Source organism: Schistocerca americana, chromosome 1 (genome assembly GCF_021461395.2).
Source record: "Schistocerca americana isolate TAMUIC-IGC-003095 chromosome 1, iqSchAmer2.1, whole genome shotgun sequence".
Taxonomy (NCBI): Eukaryota; Metazoa; Arthropoda; class Insecta; order Orthoptera; family Acrididae; genus Schistocerca; species Schistocerca americana.
In genome coordinates, this window is record NC_060119.1 from 1,254,142,913 (window position 1) to 1,254,169,648 (window position 26,736).

Here is a 26,736-nt window from a genome sequence, read left to right on the forward strand (position 1 = left end):
AGTTAATAAAGAAGATTAGAGACGTACTGTTAAATTCACAAATCGCCCAGCGATAACTAGTGATCATTTAAGACGGGCAGCAAATGTAAGAAATTCTCGAAGGAGACACTTTGAATGGTACTGAAGGACTACGCCCGAATTTGTACAACCTAGTTTGATGAAACTTCCTGGCAGATTAAAACTGTGTGCCGGACCGAGACTCGAACTCGGGACCTTTGCCTTTCGCGGGCAAGTGCTCTAACAACTGAGCTACCCAAGCATGACTCACGCCCCGCAGGTTCGCAGGAGAGCTTCTGTAAAGTTTGGAAGGTAGGAGACGAGGTACTGGCGGAAGTAAAGCTGTGAGGACGGGGCGTGAGTCGTGTTTGGGTAGCTCAGTTGGTAGAGCACATGCCCGCGAAAGGCAAAGGTCCCGAGTTCTAGTCTCGGTCCGGTACACAGTTTTAATCTGCCAGAAGTTTCATATCAGCGCACACTCCGCTGCAGAGTGAAAATTTCATTCTGGAACCTAGTCTGATGCTGCCACACGTTGTTAGCAACTTTCTCCACAGATGCTGGTTGCTGTGAAGGTTGAAAGCGACAGAAGTACGGAATTTACAATACCTATAACAAAACCGTCAGGAGAAGCCTGCGTCACAGCTAGTGTGGAAATTGCACTGCCAAATTGGTTCAGCCAGTCACTAAATGCACACGTACTATATATTAGAATCCGCCTTCAGTTATACTTGAATAAAATATGCCACAGAGGTTCACTGTGGCGCCTTTTCTTTAGTGCCAGGCATTGACAAAATATGAAAAACGCTATACTTTTTTTTAAATTCCAAGTGCTGTACGAGTCAAAATAAACAACTGTGCTGCTTTCACCCACTGACTTACTAATATTTTTCTCCGCAGTCTACCGTATATTTACTATTTAAATTTACGAAAATCGGCATATTTTATGTTACACACTCTTCTTAAAATTATACAATTTTTTATTTATTTGTTTTTTGGATAGGGGTTCTATCCATTCTATAGTCTCTGGTGAAGTGATGAGGAGCGAAGAAAATACTGTTTCAGAAGTTTTTGTCGGTGTGGTATATCCGAAAAAACACAGACGTATGCAGCGCCACTAGACATTTCTCTCACTCGTACTGTGTATCATTTTTCGTCTTACTTGCTTGGCACATTACAAATCCTAACAAAATCTGAAAACGATTGCTTATAACTCGCAAAATATTGAAAGAAATCCAGTGTGTTATACACCATTAAATAGATCAACTTCTCAGCTTTCCAACGATACATGTCAGGCCATCTATTAACAGAGAAGAAGAAACAAACAGTAAGTCGAAACTGTAGCCGCTCGGTCCGTGTCACAGACAATGCATTAAGTGTTTACAGTAAGTATATTATCTGTAGGCAAACTGATGTAATAAGGCAGAAGGAAAATGTAATTTAAAAAGGTTTTGCAGCGGATAAGAACTTTTGGAAGGACTTTGAGGATCTGAAATGCATTGCGCAACATTAAAAATCTTGTAATGGAAAGTGGTGGCATTCAACACCACAGTATCACCGACTGTGTGTTAACCAACAGAAGGGGGGGACCACAATGGCGGCCTAAATTCCTCTGTGCGCGCCCTAATCTCTCCAATATTGTTATCACGATTCCAAGGCGAAATATTCGACCGAAACTGAATAATTATTGTCGCATACTGATCCTCGAACACAAATTTTCCAAAGAGGGTACCACAAATGCTACACTGCATTTCTTTCAAAGAATCCATCAAGGACCCTGATCATACCTGTTTCACCAATCTAATCATTGAATTCGTTCGATTTCTGCTACTGTATCCTTTTTGACGCCGACTCCAAACGCTGGAGAATTACTCCATATCATCTCACTATAGTTAACATGTATTTCCTTTAACAGATGCACTCCGGTTTCCTAGCAACTTCCGAAGACCTCTATGTCTCCCTTCGCCTTTCCTAATACGGATTCTGGATGTTGATCGCGTTTCAGATACGTTATTAATAAGCTCCTAAATATTTATAAACGATTTGACGTGCTGAAGGTCACAATCAATCTTTAAGTCTCTTTGTCGTAGACATTATCTTTCTTTATCTACATTTAAAGAGAGCTGTCATACGCTACACCACTTAACAGTTGTTTATGTATATAGAGGGCAATAGAGATTCTACTACGTTTCTTGGAGGCACACTCAATATTACTTTCGTTTTTGTGGCACATTCACCGTCTAGCATAACGTACTGGCTTCTGTTTTCTGCTGCTAATGATGCGCGAGGGGGTGACAGGGACGGGGGGGGGGGGGGGGGAGAGACCGCCAGTTCAGCCGTCGTCCTCACATGGGACGTGCAAGCGATCGTGGGCGTATAGTTGGCAGCTCTGTGACGTCACTACATGAGATTTCACATTTCAGAGCACTCCCAACCGCGAAAAACTGAATCACAGGCCCCTTTATGATGCCTCCAAAACGCATAATTATTGGTACGATTTCTTATAATAAAATTACGTAAACGACATATTGATTGTTTTCGTACTGTAACTTGCGTACTATGGAAGTACGCCATTTCTAGACAACGGTGCAGTGAAGATCATTAAGAATGTGTCGCTTTCGGTACTATTTGTTATAATAAACTGTCACTTTATGACACATCGGCGACTAAAGCCTTCAAGACATCGAAAGATCGACGACATAGCTTCATTTAGTACATGACAACGGTAGTGCAGTGGATTACGGCGAGAACTTAGTGAACTGAAAGGTTGTCGATTCACATCCTGCTATCTGCAAATACCTTTTTATTCGCCCTCACGTCTCCTAAAATAAATGGGATGTTCTTATTACTTTAATAGAAGCGTGTTCTGCAGCATGTGACGATGTGTGTGGAAAATTTGCGCTCTCTGTTACAAGTGAGTTTGTTCGATTTTGTGAATATGGAACAATGAATTGCGATAATGTTGTCTACGTCACTAGCTAATTCCTCGCTAGCAAATGTAGTGTATACTATAGACAGAACAACATGGCTGGCATGTGTGCGACGGAACAAATTTGCGTATTTTTCGTAATCAAAATGTGCGCTTTGTGCGTCGAATGTAGCGGACGCTACCGCCGCAGAGCACGGCGGTCGCAAATAACGTAGGTGAGCACGTTCTGTGTGACGTACCAGCTCGTTTCTGAGCGTGCACTAACCATGACGGAAACAACGTTTGATGTGTTTCACGTTCCGTGTGAGGTCGGCTTACGGCGGAGGGAGGCTTCGGCAGTAGTGACACACAACAGGCATAGCGCGGGCCTTCTCCCTCTCCAGTCGCACCTGCGGCCACAATTATACTCGCGTCATATTTTAAGAGGCGCTATTTGCGCGCCGACAGGGGAACCAGAGCCGAGAGCCGGTCCACCGCGGGCCAGGAAAGTGGCCAGCAAATTGGCCACACACACACACACACACACACACACACACACACACACACACACACACACTCGCGGCCCATCGCCACGTCCCGTATCAACAACACCGTGCCAGATGCACTAGACTTCGGTTGCGTTTGCACCGAACCAACATGGTTAGGCCGGAAATGGCTCTGGGTGCTTGTCAACCGGTATCTGAAGTGAACAAAGAACGGCCCTTTACTCCGAAGCGGCGTGCTCGCTGTCATGTTCACTCGCAGACTGTCTCCACATCCCAGAGCTCTCCCTTCATCTAGACATCTCTATTCTAGGGAACAGTGTGAAGCGCTCGGCACATGTTACTGTTCATTAAACCATATATTAAGCTTTCTTGTCGTTTCCTTCGCAGATGGAGCGTGTGAACAATGACTGCTTTCAAGCCTCTGGGGGATGTTTCCAGAATGAATGTCCGGCACACAGTTTTAATTTGCCAGGAAGTTTCATATCAGCGCACACTCCGCTGCAAGGTGAAAATCTCATTCTGGAAACATCCCCCAGGCTGTGGCTAAGCCATGTCTCCGCAATATCCTTTCTTTCAGGAGTGCTAGTTCTGCAAGGTTCGAAGGAGAGCTTCTGTAAAGTTTGGAAGGTAGAAGACGAGGTACTGGCAGAAGTAAAGCTGTGAGGATGGGGCGTGAGTCGTGTTTGGGTAGCTCAGTTGGTAGAGCACTTGCCCGCAAAAGGCAAAGGTCCCGAGTTCGAGTCTCGGCCCGGCACACAGCTTTAATTTGCCAGGAAGTTTCAGGACACTACTAATTTTGTTTCCAAATATAACGGATTTGTTTTTCCTACACATCCGCTTAATTTACATTTTTGTATATTTGAAGTTGGCTGCCATTTATCACACCTACCAGAAATGTTGTCCAAGTCATTTTGTATCCCCCCTACAGTCAACTCAACTTCGCTCCCTTACCGTGCACCACAGCATAATCAAGAAACAACCGCAGATTAGTTGTCCGGCTTGTCCCACACGTCATTTATGAATATAGCAGATATACCTGTGCTGGCGACTCATTTTCATTTGCCACCGACGTAAGGAGGAAAATAAAGATTAACTAATAGTCGTCTCTTCAGGTAGCAATCGCAGGGAAAGAACGCAAGGCAAAAGCGCCCTCGCATTTTGTACAAGATTTTGTTCAATATGGTGGAGCTATAGTGAAAGCCTACATTGTATGAATATAGTGGAGAGTTGACAAAAAACTCATTATTGCCTATTTCATTTCAAGTGCAACCCTTTTAATGATATGCATTTTCAAGTTTCTAGAAAAAGCAGAAACGAAGTGTGAAGATGCAGATTTGGAAACTGAAGCTCTGAGATTTTGAGTGAAGAAGGTAAGATTTTTTTTAAAAAAATATTATGTACCCTTACAATTTTTACGTCCCAAGAACTTCAGCACTATTCCAGTGTAGACAAAATAGTGGTTTTCAGTATCCCACCAATGAACCTTAGCCTGTGATCTGCTTTAGTTACGACTTAGGTTGTGTGTTCGACCACTTCATATCTATTCATGTTATTACTGCTAAATATTTGTGCCATGTTACTGACTAGCTATGTGTCATTTATCCTTTGGTCAAAGGCTCCTGCGCTCCTATGTTCCGCGAGAACCATCCATTCTTTGAATTTATCCTCATTAAAAGTTAGTTATCAGTCTTTGACGAAAGTAACACATACTCGATATCTAAGTGTATGTTGGTGAGGATGTTAACCCACTGAAATTCCCCGTAGACGACTCTTTCATCTGCGGGTGTAACTGGTGGTATTCGTCAAGTCAATGTATAACATGGACAGCAGCAGTCCCTGGCCTACAACGGATATTACTTCAGTAACTCTAGATATCACTTTATACTAATTAATGTGCTGTCGCAAAGCGGTTAGACATCCCACAGAAATACTTTCTTTAGTTGTCGGTGCGACACAGAATCAAAACCCAGTTGCCTGTATTCCTCTCAATGTATTACGCCTACATCTAGATCTATGCTCAGCAAGCACCTTACGGTGTGTGGCAGTGGGTACTTTATATACTACTGTCACTTTGCCCCTCCCTTTCCCGTAGCAGTCGCCAACAGTGCGCGGAAGGGACGATTGTACAAGGCTCCGTCTGAGCTTGAATCTCTCAAATCTTGCTGGCATGGCCTTTTCGCGAAACAAGTTTTGCAAGTTGGTATTTTTGAAAACTACTTCGACTCCCATTGTGAAGTTTATTTTGTCCGATGTAGGTAATGACAAAACAGGTTATCTTGTGGTGTTCTGCTACGAACAGACGTGAGTGACATGGGACTACTTTTGTGGATCAACTCTACTTCCTTTTTCTTTAAAAAAATCCGATTGAAACAAATTCAAATGGCTCTGAGCACTATGGGACTTAACTTCTGAGGTCATCAGTCCCCTAGAACTTATAACTACTTAAACCTAACTAACCTAAGGACATCACACACATCCATGCCCTAGGCAGGATTCTAACCTGCGACCGTAGCGGTCGCGCGGTTCCCGAGTGTAGCGCCTAGAACCGCCCGGCCACACCGGCCGGCTCCTTTATCTTCGCCGGCCGCTGTGGGCGAGCGGTTCTAGGCGCTTCAGTCCGGAACCTCGATGCTGCTACGGTCGCAGGTGCGAATCCTGCCTCGGGCATGGATGTGTGTGGTGTTCTTAGGTTAGTTAGGTTTAAGTAGTTCTGAGTCTAGGGGACTGATGACCTCTGATGTTAAGACCCATAGAGCTCAGAGACTTACATTTACATAACATCATAGTATATACTTGTATTAAACTAGTAATAAAGTACGAGAACCTAATAAAAACGTGAATGTTAGGTAGAAAAATTCGGAAGTGTCAAGACGGGAACCACTGCCCCAACTAACAACTCTATTGAGGTCAGTGACGCTACTCATTACGCTAGACCAACACCTCAGTCTGTGAATCTAATCATACTATTTTACGGCTTGCTGGAAACCTTAATCGTAGATATGTTACTAACTGAAATTTAATCATAACAAATTATACCAAGAACAATGCGGTTTGGGTGGAACTCTGTACTGAAGGGAGACGGCGTGCATGTGACGTAGGTGGCGTTGTGCCATCTCATTGGTCATCGCTCAGACGCACGCTCAAAGTATCTGACATGCCAGTTAATGCTCTGCACGTTCAGAAAGACTCCCGAACGTGCTATTCCACGCTATGACGTCAGAAACTCGGCACGCTCAACGTTCGGATGCACGGTCCGTGCGGCTTTAGGAGGAAGGCAGACCGTGGTCGAAGAGATCGCCCAGTACGTAAACTTACGCGCCCTCGGCACAAGCGGGAAACAGGCGCGCAGCAAAGGTGCGCGCGGTTCACGCTGGGAACAAGGAACAGTTTGACCACATTAATCTACATCTACATCCATACTCCGCAAGCGACCTGACGGTGTGTGGCGGAGGGTACTTTGAGTACCTCTAGCGGTTCTCCCTTCCATTCCAGTCTCGTACTGTTCGCGGAAAGATGGATTGTCGGTATGCCTCTGTGTGGGCTCTAATCTCTCTGATTTTATCCTCATGGTCTCTTCGCGAGATATACGTAGGAGGGAGCAATATGCTGCTTGACTCTTCGGTGAAGGTATGTTCTCGAAACTTTAACAAAAGTCCGTACCGAGCTACTGAGCGTCTCTCCTGCAGAGTCTTCCACTGGAGTTTATCTATCATCTCCGTAACGCTTTCGCGATTACTAAATGATCCTGTAACGAAGCGCGCAGCTCTCCGTTGGATCTTCTCTATCTCTTCTATCAACCCTATCTGCTACGGATTCCACACTGCTGAGCAGTATTAAAGCAGTGGGCGAACAAGCGTAATCCTCGGTCGCGCCACATACACAGTTTCCAAATGCTCCTCACGCGTGTCAAGTCAAAACTGTTTGTAAAAAGCGACAGAAGCCCATTTTGTTCCCACGCTTCGTCAGCGAACGTAACAGGAGGAAAGCTCGATACACTGTACCACAAGTAATACCCAGTATGACGCTCTTCACAGTGATCCACAAAGTGCAGTTATACGCAGCGGTTGGGCCCCGACAGCGCCCTGCTTCAGGTACCAGGAGGTTTATAAACAAGGCGCCTTCCACGTCAGTCCCGCCGCCTGTACACGCCGGCAGGTTGTCCGGTAAGCGCGCCACAAAAAGGGCTATTAGTATTAGCAGCAGCCGGATGTGGTCAGGGCAGGGCAGAGCGGCTCTGCGCAGCCACCTGTGCCGCGGCCGGACCCAAACTGGATTTACAGCGTCGGAGCGCCCGAGGACCCGCCGACGCGCTGCTTCCTTTTCCAATCCACGCACTACGTATTCTGCAAGCGCGAGACACTTTGCGGTACAGCAACACGTGACACTGCAACCGGACACTGCCACAGATCTGTAGCGTCCGCGATCAGCGCTGTTTCCCGACTTTCTCGCAGTCCAACATGTATGTGGTGTTCCGTTGGCGTCGTAACGACAGTGAAGTGCACAGAGACTGCCACTGCAGTACTGAGAAGATGCCAGCGCTCTGAAGCTCAAGCAGTGCTAGGAGTATGGCTTCATTTCGATCTAAAAGTTCTCCGTATGTATGGAAGCAGCCTACTCACGCCGTAGTAAATTCACAGCAGTCTTTCCACTGTGTGCCAGCCAGTCCGCGGTAACTAGCTCTGACGTCATAAAGGTTGCGCAGTACTTTAAAAATCAAGTGAATAACCTGAAATGGTTCTAGCATGTCAGGAGTAATACTAAATTAATATGTGTTGAATATCAGTTCGATAACTTTAGCCATTTTAGAAATTTTGACGTTTTTCTGTAAAAATCATTGGCGCAACTGAAAAGAGCTAGAGACTTCAAAATTTATAATTAGATTCCTTTTTCATAAATATTTAATAGAAACAGTCTTCTGGATCTCACAAATTAAGATTTTAGTTGAAATTCCTAATTTTCTGGTTTTTGTCTTAAAAATTAAGGAAGCAAGATAGATTAAGTAGGCTAATAAATAAGGCTAGGATGTTTATATTTAAGTAGAATGGAGATCCGCTATAACCACAAAGATGTGAGAAGTTTCATTTGAATAACTATAGAACTATAGCGATAGCGTATCTCCAAAGGGCAAGTTCAGAGCTCGTCTACTGCGTGCAGTGTAATTAAATTAATTCTCTCGCCCAAAATATTTAACTTAAGCCACGTCAAACTTTTATTATGATTACTTACCTGTGTGCTGAATGCACATTTAAATTAAGAGCTTCATCGGCCATCAACAAAAGAAGCTATGATTTATTCGGTAACCTAATGTGGTGCATTACTAGCCCAGCGGCTAGTCGGGAGAGCCGATTTGATCAGGCGTTCCCTTAGCCGTCCGCAACGCGGCCTTATATATAAGAACGCTGCGCGAGGAAGCAAGGCCCCAGTTCTCTCCAGACGCTGAATAGCACGCCATCTGTCGGGAGTCGCGTCGCGTCGGTATCATTGCTACAAACAGCCTCGGATGCCGTATTAAGTTACTTGGGATACGCGTAACCATGAAATCATTTTCGAGTGAAGTGTTAATTCTAGGATGACTTTAATTATCGATCTTCAGTTTGCGTATGTCGTATTTTCACGTGCCGCCGCGGGACAAACATTCTACCATTATTTAGCGTGGCGTTTGATGAACCTAATCATCAAATTATGGCGAGCATTCATTTAAATATTTAATTTGGACAGTTATAGTGGCATCAGCGCATTAGACTCTGAACTGCTCTGTTAGTTAGATTGTGTGGATTCTTTTGTTTTCATCTGTGACTTTCAGAATACAGAACGTTTTTTCACGACCGTTTTTGATTATAAATCCCAGACAATCTCCGAATTCCTCAGAGCTATAAGCTGTATCCATAAGTGTATTCTCAGATGAAGTGGGCACTAGGAATTCTAATTACAGGCTTCCCGTTTTGCTAATCACTTTCTGGTTGCCAAAATTGAAGTTAGAGAGCCAGTGTTGAGAACGGCAAAAGACAGCATAAATAATAGGAACATTTAAACAACATATTCCACCCGCCGCCCCACACGTAGTTTCACGAGGAGAACACGGCAAGCGCCGCAACCTGATATCCCGGAAACTTCGCTCTGTGGAGGAGGAGCCAAACTAATCGAACACGTGTCTCCGCTTATCCTTAAATACACGGCCGTTTCCGAGAAAATGACTGTTAAAATTTTCGTCGTAATTTATATCCATTTTACGTCCCACAAGGTCAGCCTAACTGAGGACGTAGTGACTAGCATCGCGACCTCTCGGTTACTACAGGAATGTTTATTGCTAAGTTAGGGGATACATGGACGTTACATTAATTGTAAACTTACATCTGGATTTCACAAAAAGTATCATACATTTATTAATTGAATGTATGACATTTTCAGTGGTCACACTCTCTTTAGGGCAACGGCCTTGCCGCAGTGGATACACCGGTTCCCGTGAGATCACCGAAGTTAAGCCTTGTCGGGCGTCGTCGGCACTTGGATGGGTGACCATTCAGGCCGCCATGGGCTGTTGCCATTTTTCGGGGTGCACTCACCCTCGTGATGCCAATTGAGGAGCTACTCGACGGAATAGTAGCGGCTTCGGTCAAAAAACACATGTCATAAAGAAAGCGTGTAAGCCGTCTGAGGATGAATCACAACGATTCGAAACCGGTAACGGTATCCTTTGAATAAAGGAACTGAAAGCAAATTTGTGGCTGGTCGCTGTCCTAACACCATCAACATCTGCCTTCAAACAACAGCCACGGTCTCCATCATGTCATCATATGACAAAATTGCAGCAAGAATACCATCTTACGACCGGGAGAGCGGTGTGCTGACGCCACGCCCCTCCTATCCGCATTCTCCACCGAGGATGACACGGCGGTCGGATGGTCCCGGTAGGCCACTCGTGGCCTGAAGACGGAGTGCACACACTCTTTAAATTCTCATATTCTTACACTTCAGTATCATAAAATTCTTGTATTTTGTTCTTACGTTTATTCCTCAGGAAGGTTTGGTGTATTCCCTTCGATATTACCGATCCTAGAAATATAAAAATTTCCGAACACCATGAGAATCGCGCAAAGCCAGGTTTGCCACAGCGACATTTCTCCGTATCAATCTCACTCGGGAAAGAAACGTCGTTGACACTGCTGAAGATTGCACGCGGTGGCAATAATTTCGCGGCAAACCACGCATAACTGATCACTTTTCCACAAACTGGCGCTTGCAGCTGATTATGAATCAATATACACTACAGGAGTTTCACTGGAAACAATATGTTTTTTTTGTCTCATTCACGAGGCACACAATTAGCAGACGAATGACAATGCTATTTCAATATACATTGGAAAACATTCGTGCAGTAATTATCTACTGACATGGGTAGATCTATGAAAAACAAAAATAATAATACGGTTTCGAACACGAGGCGGCAACGCTAGCCACTGTGCCACCGCCTCGGTTAACCTATTTTGTTGCTAAAAGGCACATGCAATACCTCGAAAAGTTTCACCGCCGTCTTCTCAGAAACGGTCGATTATCTACGGACAAGCCAAGACACTTTTTCACCTACTTTGACCCCTCTTCCACTGAGTGAAGTTTCCGGGAAATCGGTTTATGGCACTTGCCGTTTTCTCCTCGTAAGCACAACTCAATCGGCGGAAGTCAAATTTTTGGCATGTCAAATTCATATTTTACGGCGACCACAATAAATTTTTGGGAAACATTCCGATACAGATAATTACAAAGAAAAAGTCCGTTGCAACGATAACCAGTGAAACATTACCCGTTGCACACTAATTTGAAATGCAGAACGTAAATGTAATAAAGCATTAAACACAGGGTGCGAATTAGAGTTTATGCGGTTCTTAGCATAAGCGCATTGAGCCGTTACTCGTCGTACTGTGTCGCTTACTGCGAGGCATAATGCAAATATGCAAGTAAGATATTGGCAAACAACTGTTACTTTTTTAAAGTTTCCTTCAAAGTCGCTGGAACATATGATCCAGAGCTGCTTAACCATGTAGTGAGTCAGAAACTGTAGTTCACGTAATCTATATATTCCCGACATGGTATCATGATTGTGTAGTTGTCTGCAATAGTTTGGACCCTAAATAAACTTTTAAACGCTAAGATCCTTGTAAAGTGTTTACTAGATTTAGACAACCGATTTCGTCAAGACCATATTGCCTTCTTCGGATCTTATGCTTTATAACATTGCATTATCTTTTTCCTGAGAATGAGAAAGGTGACAATATAGTGTAGATAAAACCAGCTATCTAAATGTAATAAATGCTTTACTAGCGACTTTTTCGTTTGAAGTTTCTTCAGAGGTCACGTAATGGTCAGCTCTACCAGGCAAGTTTGGGGCTCAGAACTTGAAAACATTCGGCTGGAACGATATTATTTACACCGTCCGGAAACAACCGCGAGCCCACGGCACCGTCAACCACATGCAGCCCCTTATGCAGAAATGGAATTACAGACGATGAATGCTGTTGGGCGAAACGTACTTCCTGGACAATTCCTAGCTTCACAGTCAAAATGCTTCAAAATGGCTCTAAGCACTATGGCACTTAACATCTGAGGTCATCAGTCTCCTAGAACTTAGAACTACTTAAACCTAACTGACCTAAGGACAGCACATACATCCATGCCCGAGGCAGGATTCGAACCTGCGACCGTAGCAGTCGCGCGGTTTCGGACTGCGCGCCTAGAACCGCTAGACCACCGCGGCCGGCCGAAAATATCGATTTGTAGTGCATACAAATTATGTATCTTTTACCTTCGAGATAGCTGCTTCGACCATAGGTAGTATCTATGGTCAAAGCATAGCTGTGATTGTCTATGTGCTGTTTGTTTTTGTGAGACACACGTGTTTTTAGCGAACTTGTTGATCATCCAGCTGCATCTTTACTTTCCGTATTCATCTTATTGGGTAAGTTTCGTGAATTTCAAAATACAGCTTATGGCACAGAATTATAGTTAACTTTTGTAAGTGAAGACTTTTTCATAGATTAGCTGAACAATGCGTTTTGATAATTCTTTGTTTAACTTTTGTTTAAGATTATTTCTCATCATACCAAAGAGGAAGTGTGCATTTACGGATAAACTCCGAGAAAAATACCAGAGCTTTCGTCCTGGATGAATTGAATGGGAAGCAGAACGTATGGTTTGTTGCCCAGGGAGCTATGTATCTATAGCAAATCACGGCACCAGCGATCTGGAAGTGCACATGAAAACAGAAAAACATATGAAGTGTGTTAGAGGTGCAAGTTCGTCAGGTGAAGTGAGTAATTTTTTTACAAAACCCTGTGCTGAACTGGGCACCAAAGTAAGTGCTGCTGAAGAAACTCTTGCTTACCATACTGTGGTTTCACCACACCAGTTTCAAATCTGTGGACTGCACCAGCGGACTGTCGAGAGAAATTTTTCATGACTCGGCCATATCATCAAAATTCTCGTGTGGACGTACCAAAACTGAAGCAATAGTGAATTCAGTTCAAGCACCTCATTCACTACAATGCATCATGAAAGATCTGGAGTGCATTCCTTTTGTTCGTGTCTCGACAGATGCTAGCAACCATGGGAATATTAAAATGATCATTATTGTAGTTCATTACTTTGATCAAAGGAATGGAGGACTGCAAATTAAACTTCCAAATATAGAAAGTAGACCAAATGAAACTGCAGAAACTATTTCAACATATATCACTGATAGGCTTAACAAGTTTAAAATTAAGGACAAATGTGTGGCGTTTGGTGCTGATAATTGAAACACAATGTTTGGTGGTATTAAAAGAGGTGATGGAAATAATGTATTTGCTAATCTAAAGAGGGTACTTAACAAGGTATTGGTTGGAGTGGGATGTCCTGCTCACATTCTTAATAACTGCATTCAGCACGGAACTGACCTCCTTGAAATTGACTTACAAGGATTAATAATGAAAATATATAATGATTTTTCGATATGCACTGTCCGTGTACAGTCACTAAAGAAATTTTATGATTTTGTCGAAATAGAGTACCAACAACTTCTCAGCCATAGCAAGACTCGATGGGTGTCACTATTTCCAGCCATTCAGAAACTTAGAGGTGTTTCCCGCTATGATATCCTTCGTTCTGTCACAAAACAAACCTCCAACAGTCCTAAAGAATTTTTTATGGACCCTATCAATGAGTTATATCTATGGCTTCAATCTTTCGTTGGCATTTTTCATAATTATATTAGTATCTTAGAAAAGGAAGAAAACTCCCTTATGGATGTCATGAATGTACTGTATTCCCTTAGTGGTGTTCTTCAGCACAGAAAAGATGAAAATTTTATATCTTTGAGTGTAAAAGAAAGATTGTTTCAAATGGAAAATGATGGTTATGCTTTGAAGGTGTAGGATTTTAAGTGCCATGTTGGTACCCTCTATGAAGGATGTTTGGAGTACCTGAATATGTGGATGGAACCAATTTGTGAATTTTCTTGTTTTAAGTGGCTCAGTTTTTCAGATATATCGTGGTCTTACGTGCAAGAATCAATCAAATTTTTGTTGAATAAATATATTAAAACTGACGATGAAAAGTGCTTTGATCAGTTTTCCAGTTTAAAAAAATTCATAGCCACATATGGGCCGCTTCTGATTTTCCATCATAAGAAGTGGTGCAAGTATGTTGAGTCGTGTAGCAGTGAGGGACAGTTTAGCGAGTTAATTAAAATTGCACAATTCTTCTTCGCGTTGCCAGCCCATAATGCTTGTGTGGAGAGGTTGTTCTCCTTAAGAGAGGCACAGTGGACAAAGGAGAGAAATAGACTCACTATTGACACGGTAAAGGGGATTGCAATGGTGAAATTTAATTTTAGAAATTTGAATTGCAAGAACTTTTTTAAATATTTGTGTCAAGAAAAGCAACTTTTAAAAAAGATGCAGTCAGATGAAAAATACATAGGTGTGTGAGATGTGTGTAATGTTTTTATTATTTTTTTTCTTATGTTATAAATTTAAGACATAGAAAGTGTCCTCTTTTTTTCATCCTAAAATATGGAAAATGTCCTCTTTTTGGCATTCCGAAATCTGGTAACCCTATCTAGGTCGGCACTCTTCCCGTCGCGCGTCGCACTGTACACTACCCCGTACGCTCTCTTCGCCAAAAGAAAAAAAATTGGGACTCCGTACAGTACCCACCGCCGTGTACTGTACTAGATGACGGTGCAGCCTCGCTCTAGATACCAGCCGCAACAGAACCCAGCAAGCGCGCACACGCCAGACAACAGCGCGTGTAGCGGCGCAGTAGCGTGACGTTTTAATGACGGCTCGAACGACAAACGAGCGCGCTTGTCTTCTCCTTCCGGCGAGTAATTATAAAAGGCACACTTCTTACCAGACTCCGCTATGAGCGAGTAGTCACATGTCGCGTAGAGATCCTCACGCAGTCACTTCGCGGCAGTAACAATAGTCATCTTCCCGCAGCATAACATCAAATGGACGACAACGTCATATAGCAGTAATGACTGAGTTGGGACTATATCCACGTCGAAACTGTAAACGCTGAAACGGTTACACTAGATGTTTGTAGAGTTCTCCAAACGTAGTCATCAATCTTGAAAGGAAGGAAGTTAGATCTCACGTCCCGTAGATGAAGGAACAGAATTCCGCCGTTTCCTTTTCAAAGGAGACATTCGCTCATTAGCGACAAGTAGTTTAGGGAAACCACAGAAAAATCTGAATCAGAACTGCTAGATGGGCTCTACATCGCCGTCCTCCAGAATGTGAGAACTACTATTCCCCCCCCCCCCCCATGTCAAATCCCGTCGCTAAGTATCAAGCTTCAAGAACCGGAACGATATTAGCGGTTAGAGCAAGCGGCAGGAATGAGTACACTGCGAAACAATCATTGCCTTACGAGAAACAGCCACACAGTGGAAACCACCGACGACGACGATATTCTGCATACTGGATGGTAAACACTCGAAAGTAGATCACTACGCTTCCGTTTACGAAAAAATCGAGCTCAACGGTCGTGAATGATCAGCAGCACTCGGAAATAACTCAACTTCATTTATGTACATAAGCCCCGCAACTTAATAGAAGGGCCGATTGAAAAGTTTCCGTATGGAGCCGTGCTGTCCAGAGTAGGTATGCCAATCATGCCAAATCGCAGTGAGCACTGAGGCAACCAACCCATCAATACACTAGGTTGAAGATACCCATACATAATCCCATGTCTGTTGCGCGAAGAAGTCCGTAACGGTCTGCTGAACATCCTCATCCGCAAGGATTCGTCGACCCTTGAAAGGCCTTTTTTAAGGGGCTGATGGGGGGACATCAGGACTATAGGGCGGCTGCTCCAGGGTGTCCCACTTGGGTTGGCGTAACGTCTGCGTTGTGACGTTGGGACGTGCCTTATCATGAAGCAGCGGCACCCTTTGGTGCACCATTCCACAAGTGTGGTTTTCGACAGACATGCTGAGCCCATACACAGTCTTCATTCTCTGATGGATGTCTGCTGGTGTTTGTCCTTCGGCAACCAAGAAAAGAATGACAGAGCGCTGGTCCTACAGGCTGGCGCACGAAATGTGTTACCAATTGTTTCTTTCACACTTTACGACGCACATTAGATATCCCGCTGGGATATCTACAGCAGTACCAGCAGAGCTTGGAAAAACAAATGAGTTACGAAATGAATGTAATTCACGATACTGCCGCTAGGAGACTAGTAAGCAGCAATGGCTGACAATGGAAGACTGACGACACAGCAACGATCGGCAATTGTGTTACTTTTTCATGAAACGAAAAGCCTTGTTGTGACTCAGAGGCGTTTTCGACAAAAGTTTAACACACGATAGGTCCCTTGCAAGAAGACCATCCACAGGTGGTACAGGAAGGAACAGTATTGGAAGCGAAGCGACCTCGGCCCAGGCCTGTTTGTTCGCCGGAGAATATTGAAGCGGTACGAGTTGCTGTACAGAGAAGTCCTGGGAAATCGTGTAGAAAGGCAGCAGTGCAACTGGGAATATCCAGACGCTCCGTACAACACATTCTTAAAAGTGACCTCCATATGAGCCCATACAAGATGACCTGTGCACAGAAGCTCACTGAAGAACACAAGCAGAAGAGATTACTGTTTCCTCAGTGGGCGGAGGATAGGGAAGAAACTCTCAACAACGTTTGGTTTTTAGACGAGGCGCATTTTCATTTAGACGGTGTGGTTAACATACAAAATGTACCCTTTTGGGCCACTGAAAACCCACATGTGTTTCATGAACGACAACATTATGCTCCGAGGATTACAGCCTGGGCAGCAATTTCCAGTCACGGACTTATTGGATCCTTTTTCTTTGAAGAAACTGTGAACAGCGAGCTTTGTTTGAGCATGCGTCGCAATAGCTTCTTGCTACTGCCTTGCCCTTCAACAAGCAGTAGTTCATGGAAGATGGAGCAAGGCCACATACTGCAAACACTGTGTTGGAGTTTTTACACGAGCATTTCGACATGCGGATCATTTCACTCGGGTTTACAGGTCGCTTCAATGACGGACACAATTGGCTCCCCAATAGTCCAGACCTCAATCCATGTGACTTTTTTCTTTGGGGATACCTAAAGGAAAAAAATTTTCCCGAAACGTCCACATGATTTAATGGAGCTCAGAAGACTTATTCTTCAAGCTTGCAGTGAAATTACGGAAGACATGTTCCGTAGGGTAATCACCAACTTCATTGTTCGTTTGAAAGAAGTTAGGAAACGAAATGGTGGATATATTGAGCATGTGCGGAGTTAGAACAAATCTCCATGGACGGCTCTTCATTGTAGTATGTGTTCCTTTCAGATTGTATTGACAATAAAGTTTATATTCAAAAACAAAATGGTAACATTTCGTGCGCCACCCTGCATTTGGACGCATTTGGTAATAACGCCGACATAGTTCACGTTTCCGCATTTACCGAATCCACGTCGGAAAGACACAAATGTCACACTAATCCCTTGCCTACAAGTCGGTGGTTATATACGCGCATCGGAGTCGCACTACGTTGCATACAGCTGCAGCAACGCCCTCAAACAGAAACGTTTTCATTGCCCGTTATACTTTCCGACATATCGCAGAATATTTTATTACGATCCGTTGCAGGCGTCTGAAGAGGAAAGCCATTGCTACCGGGCGCAGTGGCCAAGTGGTCTGTCTCAGGCCTTCGTTCAGATCACAGTCACCTCTGTGAGCGCGACCGTTCGAACCACACTTTCTGCAACCTTTTTACTGTACAACAAGAGAGTAGTAGCTGTCGTGAAATTTTTATATTATCATTTCAAATAATATAAGTTTTATTATGAGGAAGGAAAAAATTAACAGCGTATGTGTCCACGTACTTTGATCCCACGTGCTTGATCATCTGCAGGTAAGCCCCTACAATGCGTCGAACTGTATTTATCACAGAAACAGGGTAATAGAGAAACCATCTTTATCTTCTGCACAAGGCACACTAAGCGTGAGCCACTGTCTTGTATGCATTTATTTCCTGCCCATTGTGTGATGGCAAGGAAACTTAGTTTACGTGTCTGAAATACTTGGCTTCGCGACTTATCTCGACTTACGTGTACGGTAACAAAGTCAAAGTAACAAGAACAATTTTGTATTCCGGAAATGAAGTGGTAGAGGGACCTCCAGACCAGATGAGAGGAAACGCAGACGCCAACAGACTGTAAGTAATTACTTGTTCACATAAAAAAGGCCGACGTGAACTATCTGATAATCTAAAAATAACAAAACTGTATCCTTCTGGATCTCAATGAAAATGCCAAAGAGCAAAAAACAGGCGAAACGCGTATGAGAAAAATAAATTACAGTTCCAGTGCGAAAACGCCGTTTTATTTGCAAAACAAATCCTGCTTCGCCGTTCTATGTAAGGTCCTTATACCGTGTATGTGCTTTGCTGTTGTCTTCCTGCGACTTGTGTTGAAATCTGCGTATCTGTAGATGAGTGTGATGACAGCGTGAAGAGCTTAGCGTGTAGTTTGTGTTGTTATGGGACAAGGGAGGTTAAGCCCGATGCCGGTATAAGCCGGACTCCTCCCCAATAGCATCAGGAGAGCCGGAGGGCTGAATGTCCCCATCCGACGCATGAATAACCATCGTCATCACATGCTCTCACTTCATGAGACACTCTGAAGTGTTTTGGCATTTAATCCGAGACACTGGCACAAAGGCTGTATTCAGAAACTTTACGCCACCACTTCTCTTCCCTTCCTGTCTAAATACTGGCAGTGAAAATCTTCTACCACCAGAATTCGAACCCGCTTATTTCCGTGTCGAACGCCATCGCACGTGTGTTCGTCAGCAATCCCCGCTATGGAGGCTGGTAGGGTAAGGTAAGGTCGTAATAGTTATTCTGAAACAATTGATAATGAACAAGATTACAATGGGGGAAAGGAGCAAGGGTTTAGAAGAAAATACACGAAAAGAGTGGAAAATAAAAGGGGGAGACAATGGGTGGGGAAAAAAGGTGTCAAAGGAAATATGGGAAACTGCCGACGCAACGATGATCACTCGTCTTCTGAGGCTAGCGAAAAATGCAAATTCTACAGATTTGTGCTGCCCTTGTTGTTGCTAAAGTCACTACGAATTTTTTTTCAGGAATTCTATAAATGAAGTTCTCTTTCCTTGAAATTACAGTCTGATAGGCGCCAACAACTGTTACCACAAGCACCATTGCCTCGTATGTCCGCACAGGAGATTCACTTATAGACTAGCAACAGAGGAAGTAGTGTTCTCAGTATGACTACCAGAATTTCCTCTAATGCGTGTGCGAATACAACACATCCGACGCAACATCGAAGGAAAAGAAATGCTAATTTCTGGAGAATGAGGAAACAATTTATAACTATGATAACCCACAAGGATGGCAGGAATATATAAAATGGCTCTGAGCACTATGGGACTCAACATCTTAGGTCATAAGTCCCCTAGAACTTAGAACTACTTAAACCTAACTAACCTAAGGACATCACACACACCCATGCCCGAGGCAGGATTCGAACCTGCGACCGTAGCAGTCCCGCGGTTCCGGACTGCAGCGCCAGAACCGCACGGCCACCGCGGCCGGCGGCAGGAATATATAATTTCAATAAATTAACGGAAATATTAATTTGGACCGCGGCACTCGAATACACAATTTTCTTTATTTTTTAAAGGTGGTTGCTCTTTGACGAAGTTCATTGTAGCCCATTCGACTGGAAAAAAATTTGGCGAAGGAACCGGTCGCAGTTTAACTCAAGAAAGCAGTCTCGCATTCACCCGAAATGATTAGCCGAAAAACGAAAAAAGGCTCAATCGCGAGATGCGCTCTGCTTCGTAAGGTTCTCAATATTTCATACCTTTTCAAAACGTAAAAACCAGATACACACCATTAGCTCATGGCAGTTAGTTACGGTAGAAGATATAAACATTTATCTCACCCACGAAAAAAATTAAAACTTATCGTTCTGTCGATGTTTATGTAATTGGCACCGGAGAACTAGCTGAGAGGATGGTACGGAAGACCGTGTCGAAGGAATCGTACAGGCGTTTGCCGAAAGTTTTGGGCGACCGTGGACAACGCGTATAAGAAAGACCACGCGGTCGGAGCCCCGGTCCTCTGGAATAAACAATCCCGTTCCTTCATGGGTGCGCCACCACGCTCGGTTTACTCCAAGTGATGTTGGCGTTTCCGACGGACATTCGCCACTTCTGAGCAGTCACTTCATCTGTTAGCGCCATTACGTTATCAGGCTCTACAATGGCTGCGAACAACGTACATGCGAAGAAAGAACTTATGCTCTGCCTATAATCTTAATGGAATATGCACCCCCCCCCCCCTCTCTCTCTCTCTCTCCGTCCGAACAGGCCTTGGAAGGACCAACGGTACCGACCGGCCGCCGTGTCATCCTCAGTCCACAGACGTCTCTGGATGCGGATATGGAGGGCCATGTGGTCAGCACACCGCTCTCCTAGCCGTATGTCAGTTTCCGAGATCGGAGCCGGTACTTCTCAATCAAGTAGCTCCTCAGTAGTTTGCCTTACAAGGGCAGAGTGCACCCCGCTTGCCAGGCCGGAGGGACTGCGCTTAACTTCGGTGATCTGACGAGAACCGGTGTTACCACTGCGGCAAGGCCGCTGGCAGACGGGATGGCCGGGCGCGGGTGTGAACCATCGTCCTCCCGATTGCGAGTCCAGTGTGCTAACCACTGCGCCACCTCGCTTGGTACGATTCACCTACAGAATATAAAATCGAAACAAGTGACCAATTGGAATTTCATTTATTAAATTTACACGACTGGTTCTCCATCTTCAAGCACCATGTCCGGTTTGGCCTGTAACTGGCCGCCGCTGTTACCATGTTTATGTAGTTCTCACTAAAATAGAAAACAAAGTTAATGTTTCGTACGTTTCACTATGTACATCAAAATAGCAAGTCAGCAGCGACCCCAAGGACTCTAAACTAGATGTTGTAGACAATATGTACCTACGGAATGTATAAGATTAAGAGTGATTTGCGGAGTATCCGTGTAGATGTAGATCGAAACTTGTGCAGTATTAAGAAAGCAAGATGTGGATCGCTATGGCGCTCACATTATCAGGAAACATGGGAAACCATGAGGGAAGAATAAGAATTGAAGGTAAAGACAGAAGTGCTATGATTAAAAGGGCGTACGGCAGGGTTGCGGCGTTTCTTATCTACTACACAGACTTCGTAACAAACAAACGACGCATAATAAAAGGAATGTCAGGAGAGAGATAAAATTTTAGAATGTCTTCAGTGAAAGTGAGGAAGAATTCAGGAGCTTGTGAATTAAATTAACAGTCAACTCACCGCAAAATATGGACTGACAGTAAATCAAAGGTAGATGAAAGTATTGACGACTAGCAGAACTACGATTAACGATCAACTTATCAAAATTGCGGACCACACAGTAGACGACATTGAAGGAATTTTGCTACATTTAAAACACCTGACAAAGTATGGAAGACATAAGAAAGTAACGACCAATGCGAAAGAGGGCATTCCTCGCTAACAGATGTCTACTGGTATCAAATATATATGTGCCAATCTGAGGAAGAAATTTCTGAGACTGTATGTCGGGAGCCTTGTATGGAAATGCATCATCTACTGTGAGAAAGCTGGAAAGAAAGAGAATGGAAGCGTTTGAGATGGAGTATTAGAGAAGGATGCTGAAAATTAAGTGGGCTAATAAGAATCAACGATGAAGTGACTACGTGGTGAACACTAAATGCAAGAAGGGACCAAAATGATAGGGCATGTCTTAAGTAAACCGGTATGGAGGGCAGAAACTGTAGAGTTGAGTATATACAAGGAATAATTGTAGACGACTCTGAGCACTATGGGACTTAGCATCTGAGGTCATCAGTCCCCTAGAACTTAGAACTACTTAGAACTGCTTAAACCTAACTAACCTAAGGACATCACACACATCCATGCCCGAGGCAGGATTCGAACCTGCGACCGTAGCGGTCGCGCGGTTCCAGACTGAATCGCCTAGAACCGCTCGGCCACAACGGTCGGCTATTGTCGACGTTTATTGTTGGTGCTACTCTGAGACGAAGTAGTCGGCACAGAAGTGGAAATCGTGGCAGGCAGTATGAAATTAATCAGATAACTGGCGACCCAAAACACCGTTCTCATATACAGGTAATAATCAAGTCAGTAAACATTTCCTAAATTTGTATGGGTTAATGATTTAACATAACATAATAAATGATGTAGTATGTGGAAGGAAAAAAATATCAGTTATTTTTATTTTATTTTTTTACATTGTGTCGGCAAGCTAGTATAGTGAACGGACAACATGGGTGCCACCGACCACATTTTCTGGAAATAGCGGCGAACCAGCCAGACTAATCATATTGTGTGCTAAAATTTGTCCATGGCTAGTGCAAGGAGTTCTCCGTGGCAAGTTTGAAAAGACACTGCTAGTTTACAACATACTATAGTAAAGTCGTTCAAGAAATTTGTGGTGCTGTGGTTTGTCGCGCGATGCCAAACGTCTGGGTCGACCGGTCGTGTCAGAACAGACAATGGGCAGTGTGGGGAACCGACGTCGCAGAGTCCCACAAAATCTACCTGTCGAGCCGGTGCAGAATTAAACATCCCCCAGTCACCAGTGTGCAAGATTACCAAAATGCAACGTCGCTGAACAGGGCGTGCTGCGGCCGTTGATCTGGCGCTACTTGAGTGACCAACACGGTCGCCGCGCTTGATGTCTTGTGAGGTTACTTCAAGATTAGGTTTATGTTCCACCTCTACCACAGAACATCGGAGACTTGTGACACCGCGTCGCAACCGCTGTTTCTAGCGTCACTCTTGGTATGCTACGTCGGACATGGGTAGAATTGGTTCACCGATTAGGTGGGTTCTGTCTGACTAAAAGCGGATATGTTGTTGTTGTTGTTGTTGTTGTTGTTGTTGTTGTCTTCAGTCCAGAGACTGGTTTGATGCAGCTCTCCATGCTACTCTATCCCGTGCAGGCTTCTTCATCTCCCAGTACCTACTACAGCCTACATCCTTCTGATCTGTTTGGTGTATTTCTCTCTTGGTCTCCCTCTACGATTTTTACCCTCCACGCTGCCCTCCAATACTAAATTGGTGATCCCTTGATGCCGCAGAATATGCCCTACCAACCGATCCCGGACATACACAACATATATAAACATTGTAAAAAGCTTTAGGAGAGTGTGCTTCACATACTGTATCATCACGTTGTTCACGACCACTTTACAGATTTTTTTGAAAGTGTTTCATAGACTTTATAATTACCCTGCATTTTTTTTTTACATTATCACAGTAATCATATATTGCTTGCTTTAAATACTGTCTTCATGTATTGCCATAATATAAGACGCTTTCACCTAGTTATCGCTGAATACGAAGAAGTAGTAACAACTTCATATACGACTTTGTAGAAACGGACCAAACTGAGAAGAGCAACAGTACACCGTGTAAGTGTCGCTCAGAATGTTCACCGGGCCTCTCCAAGGCACATATTAGGACAGACAATCCGCCAGCTCCCTCTGTGTGGCCGGCGGAGTGACCGTGCGGTCCTAGGCGCTACAGTCTGGAGCCGAACGACAGCTACGTTCGCAGGTTCGAATCCTGCCTCGGGCATGGATGTGTGTGATGTCCTTAGGTTAGTCAGGTTTAAGTAGTTCTAAGTTCTAGGCGACTGATGACCTCAGAAGTTAAGTCGCATAGTGCTCAGAGCCATTTGCACCAGCCCCCTGTGTGTCAGCGAGTGGACGTGGTGTGTAAGCCTACGGGAGCGCCCGCGGCTGAGCCCTGCCAACCTGCCGCTGGGCAGACGCCGGGACCCGCGCGAGCGGAGCCGACTGTACCGAGATGCGCCCTTACAAGCCGCCGCGCGCGGCTAATAACTCGCCGGGAAAAACTAAACACGGCCGCTCACGCTCACTCTCACTCTCGCTTTCCGGCGTAAACCACACAAAAGAAGTGAATGACGGGCGAGCAGCAAATTACGCGCCCAGGAGGCCGCACAGCTGGCCGACGCGACGCGACGCGACGCGACGCCACAGCTCGGCGCCACAATCGCGGCGGGCTGGCGAGCGCGGGCCCACCGCGACCGACGACCACTTGCCGTGCGGAATCGGCGAAACTGTCCTCGCGCCAAGACGGGTTTCGCGCTTCCGCCACTATTCAGTACGACCAGTGTGGTTACACGTTCGTCGCCATTATGCAGCCTCCGTTTTCGACAGTGCATTTGTCTTGTACAAGGACTGTTGTAATGTTGTTCCATTAATTTGTTCTGAAAGCGGTGCTGATATTCAAGACAATAAAAGCGGGTTAAAAGCTGTCAGCTATCTGGGGAAGCCAACCTAGCATTGCTGAGCAACTGTTTCACCGGGTATCCAGTCTAGTTTACCAAATTGCCAACCAGACTAACATTAATTATAATCTTTTAATAGTCATCTTACGACAACCGGTGATTTTATACATATATAATAGAATTTAAATAAAAAGAAATAAATCAGTTTATATTTAGACATTTATTTTAATATTGATCATTGTACCGTTAAAATTTCAGCATATTAAACTTGATTCATAACTAAACTGGTGCCTTATTAAGGATTGTGTAAATGTAATCTTACGGAACACATCAAATATGGAGCCAAGATTGGGAGACTACATACAACACTGCATTCATAAAATAACACACGAAGAACGTTGAAACATGTGCAAGAGGAAATTAACCACAACCAACCGATTCAATTTTCACCCAAAGAAGCTACGCTCGTAACGCAATCCTGTCCGTCATGAAATTACCACACACTGGTATACTAAATTCATACTAACTCTCTGTGAAATCTTCCAGAAAAGAATAGCTGAGGGCTACTTTGATGCCTACACCACATGCTTCACGTGGTCAACTTGGTTTGCACAAAGAGTGTAAATGCACAATAATTTTGATCATTAAAATAAATTACATCGAAACGCAATTTACAAAAGAAAAACCTCGAGCTGGTTACTATCGTCTTACTATTAACCTGATGCGTCAAACAATTGTATAAGCACGTGGTACTGGTCTCACAAAGTACACCCCACGTGGGTTGAACATAAAGAAAAGTTGCTATATTGAAAAATATTGTCAAGACGAGACGTTATAATCTCACGCACATTCGCATTTAAGATTGATGATCTGAGTTAGAGTTACCGATCAACACGTGGTTCCACTGTACTCACAAAGTAGTGACAAAGCAACTACCGGAAGATATTCTGAACTTCACACACGAATTACACTGCGTTGCAATTTAAGATAACATTAGATATTTTAGAGCTAAACCTGAAATAAAGGTGATTAAATTTTAAGTTAGGCTGAACTTAAGAAATCCATTGTCCTACAGACTTAGCAGACATGCGCTTAGCCGGAGATCTTACCACTTCAGACGCTCGCCACGGACAGACTGACCTGGGCCCCTACCGAGCGTGCTTAACCGATACAAACGGAAGTGAACAGAGAGGCAGCTACCTATACCAACATGACAAGGGACAGACAGGACCATACTAAGAATAGAAACCACTCTGCTTTTAGAAAGCGTAGCTACCTGTTCCGGCATTGGTCCTACTGTTCTCTAGCAGACAGGCCTGTCTGCTACCATCAACTATGCAACTAGAAATATATTTGCTCATTCATCCTCTCACACAGATGGGAACGGGGATGACAGTATCTAATCATATACAGTATATAAAAGAAAGCGCGTGTAGGTTCCGTATGAGACTGTGTGACATGAATTAGATATAAAATGTGTTTTAAAGTGTAGTAGTGTGACAGATCGTTCTTGTTTATGTGTAAAAGTAACACGTTCCACTGTTCAGTCTCCTCCCAGATAGTCAGAAACACCACAGTAAATTTAGAAGAGGAATTTATGCCGTAAATGACAACAGATTTAAGAAATTAACATGAAAGCAATCCAACAGAGACCTTTCACTGTCCTGATGCTCTACTGCGAAAATATTTTTGACAGAGTACTGAACGACGTAGACCGAAACGGGCCACGTGCACTAGATGACGTTTCCTCGTTGCCAAGCTTGTGTCGCGTCAGAGGGTCGCCAGTTCGAGCACCTGCTTTAAGTAAACAATGGCCAAACTATCAAAAAGGCCCCTTTCAGGGCCGACACGATTTGCTAAAGACTTTCTGTATGTGGGCTAACAGCTGTTGACGGGTTTGCTCCCTGTACGTCTTATAATGAAACTACAATGGATGTGTCGGGACCCCAGCGGATTCGCCCTGAGAGCGGAAGGCTGGCACGGAGCGTGCGGCCCGCCTCGGCTACACCGCGATCCCCGGCAGACAAAGTATTCGCGGTCATGCGTTGTCCAGAGCATCCGGCTACAGGGAAATCCCGCGGCCAAGCTCCCGTAGTTGAAAATTTTGCGTTGTCAACCTACATAACATTAGTACTTTTCGTTCCTACTACATCAGTTATCCAGGGTTAATATTTCTCTCCACCCCGTATACAGAACATGAAACGTCTGGTAAAAGCCAACCTGTGGCAAAATCATTTGCGGTTAGCAGTCCAGTCGAATACGCAAAAGGTGGTGTAGAGTATTTCATTTTTGTAATTCGGTCACACGATTGGAAAGGTTCAAAAACCGACTTTTGCCAAGAAGATTTATGTTCTCTTAAATGTAGTCAAAAAAACTTCGAAAATTTCTTCCTTTTTCAGGTCTACAACAACATTTCAGTTTCTTGTGCTCCCAGTGCTTTGATGTCTGTTTCCTTTTTAAAACAGTACAAAATTCTCTACAAATCTAATTGCTACAATTA

The 26,736-nt window shown here is 44.1% G+C and overlaps 1 protein-coding gene and 1 non-coding gene across 2 annotated transcripts in view; one reads left to right on the plus strand and one right to left on the minus strand.

Moving 5' to 3' along the window:
• LOC124598711 (maternal embryonic leucine zipper kinase-like) overlaps window positions 1-26,736 on the minus strand; it is a 425,764-nt gene that overhangs the window by 16,697 nt on the left and 382,331 nt on the right. The window lies entirely within an intron of this gene.
• Trnal-caa lies at window positions 4,090-4,164 on the plus strand. The gene has a single exon. It is a non-coding gene; the product is annotated as a tRNA-Leu (tRNA).